This window comes from Heterocephalus glaber, unplaced genomic scaffold (assembly GCF_053883595.1).
Source record: "Heterocephalus glaber isolate CG9 unplaced genomic scaffold, H.glaber_assembly_v1.0 deba00001613, whole genome shotgun sequence".
NCBI lineage: Eukaryota > Metazoa > Chordata > Mammalia > Rodentia > Bathyergidae > Heterocephalus > Heterocephalus glaber.
Window position 1 is genome coordinate 12,265,685 of NW_028258384.1, and position 11,217 is coordinate 12,276,901.

Below are 11,217 nucleotides of genomic sequence, written 5' to 3' on the forward strand. Positions count from 1 at the left end.
TCAGAAAATGGGGGTAACAATAGTCTTACTACCTCATGAGATTACTTTTAGGATTAAGTTTGTTAATAAATACAAGGTATTGAGAAAAATGACTGACATCTAATAAAATTTTTACAATTATCCACTACTGTTATTATATAATCTAGCCATTTACACAACAGAAATACTTTGAATTCATTCACTCATATCTCCAGTCAATCATTTATAGATTGTTTCTTGTGCATGTCTTTATCTTAGCAACTTTCCTGGTTTTAACTACTCTCAGTGAGAGAATAATGTCCACATTTTATTCCATTTTTGATAGCTCCTCTGAGTTTCACATTTATATATTCAGGAGCCAACTAGGCACCATCACTTAGGCAGGTTTTTCCTAATGTTTTTATTATGACATGGTACACATAGAAAATAAAAATAATCATATAAAAACATCTGGGTTAGTAGATGAGTCTCTGTATGTTTTTTGTTTGTTTGTTTTTTTAAAAAAATATATTTATTGGGCCCTTTGCAGTGGTCCGACAGGGAGGAAGGTGGTTCAGTCTCGGCGGCGCTGCGGGAACTTCCACCCAAGACAGTTCTCCCTCCCTGGGCCTCTCCCCTCCTGCCCTCGAGTGTCCTCACTTCCTAGGCCTCTCATATCCGATACCATGGGGCGAGGTGAGAGCAGGCCCGGGGAAGGTGATCACGCTGAGGAGCCGCAGTCTCTAGCAAGATGATAGAAGTCCTGACAACAACTGACTCCCAGAAACTGCTACACCAGCTGAATACCGTGTTGGAACAGGAGGCCAGATGTCAGCCAAAGGTCTTCGGCTTGAGACTAATTGAATCTGCACATGATAATGGCCTTAGAATGACTGCAAGACTGAGGGACTTTGAAGTGAAAGATCTTAGTCTAACTCAGTTCTTCTGCTTTGATACAGAGACATTTTCTCTAGCTGTGAATTTACTGGACAGATTCCTGTCTAAAATGAAGGTACAGCCCAAGCACCTTGGGTGTGTCAGACTCAGCTGCTTTTATTTGGCTATAAAATCAATAGAAGAGGAAAGAAATGTCCCATTGGCAACTGACTTGATCCGAATAAGTCAGTATCGGTTCACGGTGTCAGATTTGATGCGAATGGAAAAGATTGTATTGGAGAAGGTGTGTTGGAAAGTCAAAGCTACCACTGCCTTTCAATTTCTACAACTCTATTATTCTCTCATTCAGGAAAGCTTGCCATTTGAAAAGAAAATGAGCCTAAATTTTGAAAGACTAGAAGCTCAGCTTAAGGCATGTCACTGCAGGATCCTATTTTCTAAAGCAAAGCCTTCTGTGTTGGCCTTATCTATCATTGGATTGGAGATCCAAGCACAGAAGTGTGTAGTTAACAGAAGGAGTAGAATGTCTTCAGAAACATTCCAAGATAAATGGCAGAGATCTGACCTTCTGGCAAGAGGTTGTATCCAAGTGATTAACTGAATATTCATCAAACAAGTGTTCCAAACAAAATGTTCAGAAGTTGAAGTGGATTGTTTCTGGGCTTACTGCATGGCAACTGAAGCATAGTTACTATAGAATAACTCACCTTCCAACAATTCCTGGAACCATTTCTTAATTGGTAATTTTGGTTGCTATTGTCTGTATAGAGAAAATTGTATAATTTTCTTCTACAATTAAAGTATTGAAATATTATCTTCAAAATAAACCAACTGGACTTGGAATAGCAAAAGGGAAAAACTGGTATCACCAATCTAGTCAGCTAATATTTGGAGGCATTTGCTATATATAAGGTACAATACCCTAAGGGCCGGGCATGGTGGTGCATGCCTGTAATCCTAGCACTTGGGAGGCTGAGGCAGGAGGATTATATGAGTTTGAGGCCAGCCTGAACTACATAGTGAGTTCAAGTTCAGCCTAAATTACATAGTGAGACCCTGTCTCAAAAAATCTTTAAAAAGAAAAAGGAAAAAAAACCCTTAGGAATTTCCAATCTCTGACATATATGTTAACCATTTCATTAAATTAGCAGCTTAGAGAACAACATCCTCTTTAATAATCTGAATTTTTAAGGTAGTGCTGAAGTAATGCTTTTTTAATTGCACATTTTGCTAAATGTAGCCCTAAGCTCTAGCTCATTTAAAGTTATAATAGGACCAAAAGTTTGATCCATATATGAACTAATTGGAGACTGTTAGCTTATAAGCAGAGAATCATTATGAACTTGAATGTTACACCTAAAGAAAAAGTAATACAAAGCAGATGATTGCTTTTGAGTTTCTGAAAATTGCCAGTATGTCTCAACATACTGCTATTACAATTGGAATAATAGAAAGTAATTATATTCATAAAAAACATAAATTCAGTCACTGCATATATTCTATATGTTCTTGCCATCTAAATTTATTAACTTACAGTAATGATTTATCTTTTCCTGCTCAAAACTGAATGTTAATATTTAATACATCCACATATGATTATGAAACTTGATTGAAGGGAGGGCTGGGCAAGGGTGAAAAATAAGAACCAAGAGAGACTATTTAAAGGTGCAAATTTCCAATGATGAATGTCATTATATTGTATACCTAAAATGTACCAATGATTAGAATGAATAATCGATAATGCAAAATAGGAAGAAAAGGTCCAAAGGGGTAGAGGTAGTGGGAGGGGCAGGGGAAAGGAAAGAAGGGAAAGGAAAAATGATGAGAAATGGAAAAAATAGAAATAAAGTCTTTGTAAATAGGGAAGGGTGGAGGGCATGAAAGGAGGGCTAGAAATGGGGAAAAAATAAGAATCAAGATGCATTATGTAAAGGTACAATTCCCAATGAGAAATGTAATTGTGTTGTCTACCTACAATGTACCAATAAAAGAATTTAATTTTTTTAAAAAAAGAAACTTGGGCATGAAAAATTTACTTTTAACAGCTAGTAGTATTTAGATAAACTTTTGATAAGTTGGGGGTTTTTGTTCTTTACATAAATAGTATTATTGCAGCAACAAAAAAATTTCTTTGAAGCCTTTCTCCACAACCCTGAACTATGGACTCCATAATGTTATAATTGATTTAAATTGTGAACCCTTGGGCCAGGGGTTTAGCTCAGTGGTACCACAGCCTGCCTTGCAAGCACAAGGGCCAGAGTTTGATCTCTGGTACCAAAAAAAACCCCAAACAACCAAAAAACAAAATATTGGGCCAGGGATTTAGCTCAGTGGTTTTGCTGCCTGCTGCACAAGCACAAGGACCCAAGTTCTATCCCCAGTACCAAAACAAAAAAACAAAATAAATTATGAACCCTCAAAACATCACAACTAGATTAGTATGATGTTTTCCATCTTTGGAAAACTGCCTAATTAATATAATGCTGCAGTAAGATTGTTTACATTGAATTCATCTGTAAAGCTAAAGACATAAATGTGAAACAAACCTGAAAGGGTGAACTGTGAATCTTCTTTTCTAACATTAATTTAACTTTCTATACTGGATCAATATATTATATTTAGGTGATTTGGAAAATGGTAACCTAAAATTTTAAATTATGAGGTTTACATCAAAACTAACATTTCACATATGCACTTTTTAAAGGCATAATAAGGTTATATTCTAGATAATGTAATGGTTTTTTGGTACTCATAAGTAGTCAAGTCATAGGTAGTTCAGAGATGAGAATGTTATTGCTATATTGGAATTACATTTACATTTAAAAACATTTTTTATTAAGCCAAAATGCAGACCTACTAAGTTTGGCATATTCATTGAGCTATCTTTAATGTTTCTTCTAAGAAACAGGTGACATTTGTATCAATGCTAAAAATTTCTATACAGAATCTACTTCCTCAGTCTTATCTAGTTCCATTTAAAAAAAATATGTTCTATTATACTACGTAGTTAAGTCAAAATCAATTACCACTCTGAAAACTTGCTTTACCCTAAGTTCTGGCTAGATAAAGCACTCCAGGTTTTACTATGGACTGTTTCTATAAAACTACCAATGCTTCCAGTTTTGTTTTGTTTTTTTAAGGAATAGAATATACTTTCACAAATTTCCATAATGTGTCTTAAGAAAAATAAGGAGGCATTGCCATAATTATGAGCTATTGAGGTAGTGTTTGGAATTCTCCATATGAGCCAATCAGTATAAGGAAATGTAGATATATTGTTAGTGTTATAAACAGTTAGTGCAGCCTGAAACCTGAGTCTAAACAGAATGGATGTAACCAATTATGACATCATGTAACTGATAACTAAGCATTGAAAAATAAACCAAAGAACCACAGTATATTCCACCTTTAACTTTTTGTAAACCATGTTTTGTGGACACTTTCAGTTTTACCATAAGGCTAATGTATTCCCATATTTTGAAAATATCAGTATTAATTTTGAGTTGGCAGAGGTAACCTAACCAACTACCTTTGTTTGATACTAGGAGATATACCTTTCAATAAAATTATTGAAATGCAAAATATATATATATATATATATATATATATATAGGTACATTTTAGGTATACAATAGGTTTACATTTATCATTGGGTGCTTGTACCTGAACATGTTGTATCTTAGTTCTTATTTTTCCCCATTACCTGTGCGCCCTTCAACCCCTCCACCCTTTCTTATTTACATAGATTTTGTTTCCATTTTTTTCTTTTCTCATAATTCTTCCTTTCCCTTCTTTACTTTCCCTTCCCCTCCCGCCACCCCTACAACTTTGGACCTTTTCCTATTTCAAAGTATCAATTATTCATTTTAATCATTTTCATCCTTATTTATACTTTCAGTTTCTCACTCTAGAGAAACTATTCAATCTTTACACGTGTGTACTATTTATTTCACTTATGAGTATGGCCTCAATATGCATCTATTTATCTACAAATGTCTCTAGTTTCTCATTCTTTATCGCTGAGTAGTACTCCATTTTATTAAAAAACCCACATCTTCTTTATCTAGTTTCCAATTGATGGGCAATTGGGCTGTTTACAAGCTTTAGCTATTACAAATTGTGCCTCTATAAACATAGGTGCACGTATATCACTCTGGTATGATTCTTTGAATTCTTTGGGGAAGATACCCAGTAGGGGAATAGCTCGGTCAAATGGGACCTACAGTCCTAGTTCTTTGAGATATCTCCATACTGATTTCCACAGTGGTGGCAACAGTCTGCACTCCCACCAACAATGGAGAAGGGTTCCTTTCTCTCCACACCCCTAACAGCATTTGTTATTGGTTGATTTCTTGACAGCAGCCATTCTTTCTGGGGTGAGGTGGAATCTCAGTGTTATTTTCATCTGTTTCTCTCGAATGACCAGTGATGCTGAACATTTTTTCATATATTTAATTGTTGCTTTTACTTCTTTGTCTGAGAAATGTCTGTTCATTTTGGATGCCCATTTGTGAATTGGGTCTTTGAATTTGGAGGATCTGATTTTTTTCAATTCTATATATATTCTAGATAGTAGACCTTTGTCTGAGATACTGCTGCTAAAAATTTCTTCCCACATTGTAGGTTGTCTCTTACCTCTGTTGGTAGTTTCTCTTGCACTGCAGAAGCTATTTAAATATGATGAGATCCCAGTTGCTGATTCTTTGTGCTAGCTCCCGTGCTACTGAGGACTTGTTCATAAAGTCTTTTCCTATGCCACTGTCATCAATAGTTCTACATAACTTATCTTTCAGCAAGTTTAGTGTTTTTCTCTTAATATTTAGATGTTTAATCCACTTCAATCTTAGTTTAGTGCATGGTGATAGGTATGGGTCTAGTATTAATCTTTGGCAGGTTGAAATCCAATTTTTCCAACACCATTTATTGAACATGCTATCTTTCCTCCAATGATGGTGGTTGGCACCTTTGTCAAAGATGAGGTGGCTGAGTATGTCTGGAGGTGTTTCTGCATCTTCTAATCTAGTCCCCTGATCTTTGGGTCTGTTTCTTTGCCAGCACCATGCTGTTTTTATTACAGTAGCTTTGTAGTATAGTTTCAAGTTGGGGATTGTGATACCTCAGGCATGTCTCTGTTGTCTAGAATTGCTTTTGCTATTCTAAGTTTCTTCTGCTTCCAAATGAATTTTTGGATGGTTTTCTCTAGCTCTGTGAAGTATATTGTTGGAATTTCAATCGGTATTGCATTAAATCTATATAGTAGTTTTGGAAGTGTGGCCATTTTCACTATGTTGCTTCTTCCTACCCAGGAACAAGGGATATCTTTCCATTTTCTTATATCGTCTTCAGTCTCTTTTTTCAGAATGCTATAGTTTTCAGTGTAGAGATCTTTTGCTTCGTTTGTTAGATTGATTCCTAGATATTTCATTTTTTAGATGCTATTGTAATAGGAATTATTTCCCAAATTTCTCTCTCAATGAGTCTGCTATTTGTGTATAAGAAGTCTATTGTTTTTTGAGTGTTGACCTTGTATCCAGCTACTCTACTGAATCTATCAATTAGGTCTAGAAGATTTTTGACCGAGTTTTTTGGGTCTTTTATGTAAAGTATCATATCATCAGCAAATAATGACAGTTTCACTTCTTCCTTTCCTATCTTTATTCCTTTTAATTCTTTCTCTTTTCTGATTGCTGTGGCTAATGTTTTCAGAACTATATTGAACAGGAGTGGTGATAGTGGGCATCCTTGTGTTGTTCCTGATTTTAGCATGAAAGTTTTCAGTTTTTGACCATTTAGTATGATGTTGGCTGTTTGATTTTCATAGATAGCCTTAATCAAACTGAGATAAAGACCTTCTATTCCAACTTTCTTGTAGGGTTTTTATCATGAATGGGTGTTGTATTTTGTCAAATGCCTTTTCTGCATCTATTGAGATGATCATGTGGTTTACGTCTTTCACTCTGTTAATATAGTATATTACATTTATTGATATATGTATGTTTGAACTATCCTTGCATCCTTGTGATAAAGCCTACTTGGTCAGGGTGTATGATCTTCTTGATGACACTCTGTATTCTGTTTGCCAGTATCTTGTTGAGGATTTTTGCATCTATGTTCATTAGGGAGATTGATCTGTAGTTCTCTTTTGGGGTTGGGTCTTTCCCTAGTTTTGGAATCAAAGTAACACTTGCTTCCAGGAATGAATTTGGAAGCTTTGCTTCCCTTTCAATTTCTTTGATGACTTTAAAGGGTAATGGCAATAGTTCTTCTTTAAACATCTTGTAGAATTCAGCAGTGAACCATTCAGGACCTGGGCTTTTCTTTGTTGATAAATTTTTTATTACATCTTCAATTTCACTCATTGTTATTGGAGTGTTTAGAATTTCTATATCTTCTTCATTTAACTTTGGCAATTCATATGTATCTAGGAATCTGTCCATTTCTTCTGTGGTTTCCATTTTATTAGAGTACAGGTTCACAAAGTAGGTATTGATGATCCTGTGAATTTCTGCTGGATCTGTTGTGGCTTCCCCTTTTTCTTTCTTAATTGCATGAATTTGAGCCTTTTCTTTCCTTTATTTTGATAAGGTTGGTTAAAGGTTTATCAATTTTATTTATTCTTTTAAAAAACCAACTCTTTGATTCATTAATTTTGTGTATTGTTCCCTTAGTCTCCATTGCATTGATTTCTGCTCAGATCTTTATAATTTCCTTTCTTGTACGAGCTTTGGGTTTGTTACACTCTTCTTTTTCTAGGAACTTGAGGTTCTGCATTAGGTTATTTAACTGAATTCTCTCTGTTGTCTTAATATGGACATTGACTGCTATGAATTTCCCAGGTAGAACTGCTTTCATTGTGTCCCACAGATTCCTGTATGTTGTACTGGCATTATCATTTACTTGGAGAAACTGTCTAATTTTGTCTTTAATTTCCTCTGTGACCAATTGGTTGTTCAGGAGGATGTTACTCAATTTCCATGTATTTGTGGGAGTTTTGCGGTTTCTTATGTTATTGACCTCCAATTTTATTGCACTATGGTCTGATAATATACATGGAATAACTTCAATTCTTTTACATTTGCTTAGACATGTCCTATGAGCTAGCATGTGAACGCTTTAGGAGAATGACCCCTGTGCAGTTGAAAAGAATGTGTATTCTGATTTTGTGGGGTGGAACACTCTGTAAATATCTATTAAGTCCATTTGTTCAAAAGCGTGGTTCAGTTGTAGTATTTCATTTTTAATTTCTTTCCTGGATGATCTGTCTATTTGTGATAGAGGGTGTTGAGTTCCCCCACTACAATTGTACTAGTGCTTAATTGGTTTTTCATGTCCATTAATATTTGTTTTGTATAGTTGGGGGAATTTGTATTTGGTGCATATATATTTAGGATTGTCATCTCTTCCTCTTGGATTGTTTCCTTCACAAGGTTATAGTGACCATGTTTGTCTCTCTTAATTAGTTTTGGTTTGAAATCTACTTTGTTTGCAAGTAAGATTGCTACAAGTCCTTTTTTCTGGGTTTCCGTCAGGTGGAAAACTGTTTTCCATCCTTTTACTTTCAGTCTATGAATTTTTTTTTGTTAGGTGTGCTTCTTGTATACAGCATATTGCTGGGTTTTGCTTCTTAATCCATTCTGTCAGTCTATGTTTTTTGATTGCTGAATTGAGGCCATTAACATTGATAGTTATAATTGAGAGTTATTGACTTATCCTTGTCATGATGTTTTACTGTTGGCTCTTTAATTTCTTATTTTCCCCCCTTTTCCTTTTGTGTCTTAGCTTGTGTGGTGTCTTCTATCTGTTGGACCTCATGAAGTTGTGACCTTCATTGTCTTTTTCTAGGATATTGCTTAAAATTTTTGAAGTGCTGGTTTGGTGTTCATAAAATTTCTCAGATGCTCTTTGTTGTGAAAGTATCTAATTTCCCCATTGATTTTGAAAGGTAATTTTGCAGGATACAACACTCTAGGTTGGAAGTTATTTTCTTTTAGGGCTTGAAATACTTCACTCCAGGCTCTCCTTGATTTGAGGTTTTGTGTTGAGAAGTCTGCCATGATTCTGATGGGTTTCCTTTGTAGGTGATTTGTTTCTTTTCTCTAACTGCTTGTAGGATTTTGTTTTTCTTTTGGGTTTCTGGGATCTTGACTGTTATATGTCTAGATGTAGATTTTTTTTCATCGTGGCTAGTTGGAGTTCTATATGCCTTACTTATCTGTATGTCCAATTCTCTACCTCCATCTGGGAAGTTTTCTACTATTACTTCTGTGAACAGGTTTTTATGTCAATTGTACTTTCTCCTGTTTTTTCATGGACTCCTCTGAGTCTTATGTTTTTCTTCTTTGCATCATCTAGCAGCTGTTGGATTGATTTCTCATGGTCCCTTACTATGTTTAAGAAATCTGTTTTCATGGTCCTTCATCACAATGCTGTCTTCTATATCTGATATTCTATCTTCAGATTCTCTTAAGCTGCTCTCCATGCTTTCAGTGGATTTTTTAATCTCCTGAATATCTGTTTGAATCTGTTTTATTGATTCCATTTCTTTCTTATGTTGAGTGATCATGGTTTCCATTTCTTTCTCATGCTGGGCATTCATGGCTTCCAGAATGTTTCTGATCTCATCTATTTTCTTGTCTGTTTCTGCTCTAGAACCTCTAATCATGTCTTTCACTCTGCTCACCATCTCTGTATTTATCTGGGAGATTATTTCTGCTTTGAATTTTTCTAGAGCCTCATGCATCTGCTTTATTACTTCCTGTGCTATCAGTTCAGGGTGTCCAGGTGGTTGATTATCAGACTTTTCCACCTCATTTCCCCCAGAATTTCCCTTTTATGGTGTGGAAGCATGCATTTGTGCCTTGCTTAAATGTCTTCTCATTTTTGTTGTTGGTACTGTCCTTGGTTTAATTCCTGGGTTGATATTTCAAAATTGCTTAATATGGGTGTCTTTGTTGCTTGTGTTTAAAACTCTTGTTGAATGTTTGCTTTTCAGAGATATCTTCCATATATAGCTTGTGATTAGGTTTTGAGACTCTAATGACTCTGAGGCTATTTTATTTTTATTATACCAGGAAGGAAAACTGATTAGATCAATCACAACATGTTAGCCCAAATGATACAATCAGCAATACTATAGCACCAAGCACAGCTTAGAAAATGACAATTTGTGGTAGTTATTAATCTATAACATTTAACTATGTGAATTAAATCAAAACCGAGGACCAACCCAACATGTGTTTATAATGAATCAACTCTTCAATATAGCATCTTTCTCCTTTGTGTTGGGGCGTTAGAAGGAGTTGAGGAGGGAGAGACAGGTAGAAAGATCAGGAAAGATTAGCAGTGAGGCCAGAAGACACAGGAAGATCACACAAACTCTAAGAAATTGTTAAAGGCAAGGGGAAAATGCAGAATGAAAGAACAAAGATTTGAACAGAATCACCTAACTGCAACGGGGAGGCTAGATACCGTATTTACATTCCTTTAAAACTAATGATAATGAAGAGAAGGAAAAAGGGAAGAAAAGAAAAATAAAGGAGAAATCTGAATTCAGTGCAGAAAGAAACAAATATTGAGATGAAGAGCATTGTGTGGCAGTGAGAGAACAAGTGAGGGAGAGAGAGAGAGAAGGTAAAAGAAAGAAAAGAAAGAAAAGTAAAAATTTGAGAATAGTAGAAAAAAGTAAAAATTAAGAATTAAAAATAAGAGAAAATTATTTTTTCTTTTTTGCAAATAGCAAAATATAAAAATGATGGGCCTCCTTCAGGGTATGTATCTGCTGTCAAAGTAGGCAATGTAGGCATCCATGTGCATATACAAGTCAATGAATCTCAGCAAGCCAGCAGCAGACCTGTGAGATTCAGGCAGATTTCTGGCTGCTGGTCCCAAGTTGAGCTCCCTGTCCTCCTGCAGGGTTGAACTCTACAAAGTTCTACTGCAGGTTCCAGGTGCCCTTCCCCTGAAGATAGTGCAGGTTTTGATGGGAGGTGATGATCTCAGGTGATGATCCCTCCAATTTACCAAGTACAGTGGTCTGGTGTGCCTTTAATGTAGGGAATCTCTTTACTTTTCCGCTGAGCTTCAGTTTTCATTGAGGAGCCTCAGAAGCCCTCTTTCTGTTACTAACTTCTGCTCTACCTCGTGGCGCTCAGGACAAGGACCATTATAATTCCCTGTGCCTCTGTAGTGCGGAACCAGGTAGCAGAAGAGACAGGAAGTCAGAGGCGGGGGAGGGGGGAGGGGGACAGAGTGCTGGATGAGCCAGGGCTCCAAGCCACGCCTGGGACCTCACGCTGGCAAGAGCAGGGCCTGGGATGGAGTCGGGCTGCTTCACGCTACTTGGCTTCCCCACTTGCACTGTTG

At 36.1% G+C, this 11,217-nt stretch overlaps 1 pseudogene; it reads left to right on the forward strand.

Annotated features, from left to right (window-relative positions):
* Positions 1–660: 660 nt before the first annotated feature.
* LOC147822486 (cyclin-G1 pseudogene) lies at positions 661–1,592 on the forward strand (annotated as a pseudogene).
* Positions 1,593–11,217: the final 9,625 nt, after the last annotated feature.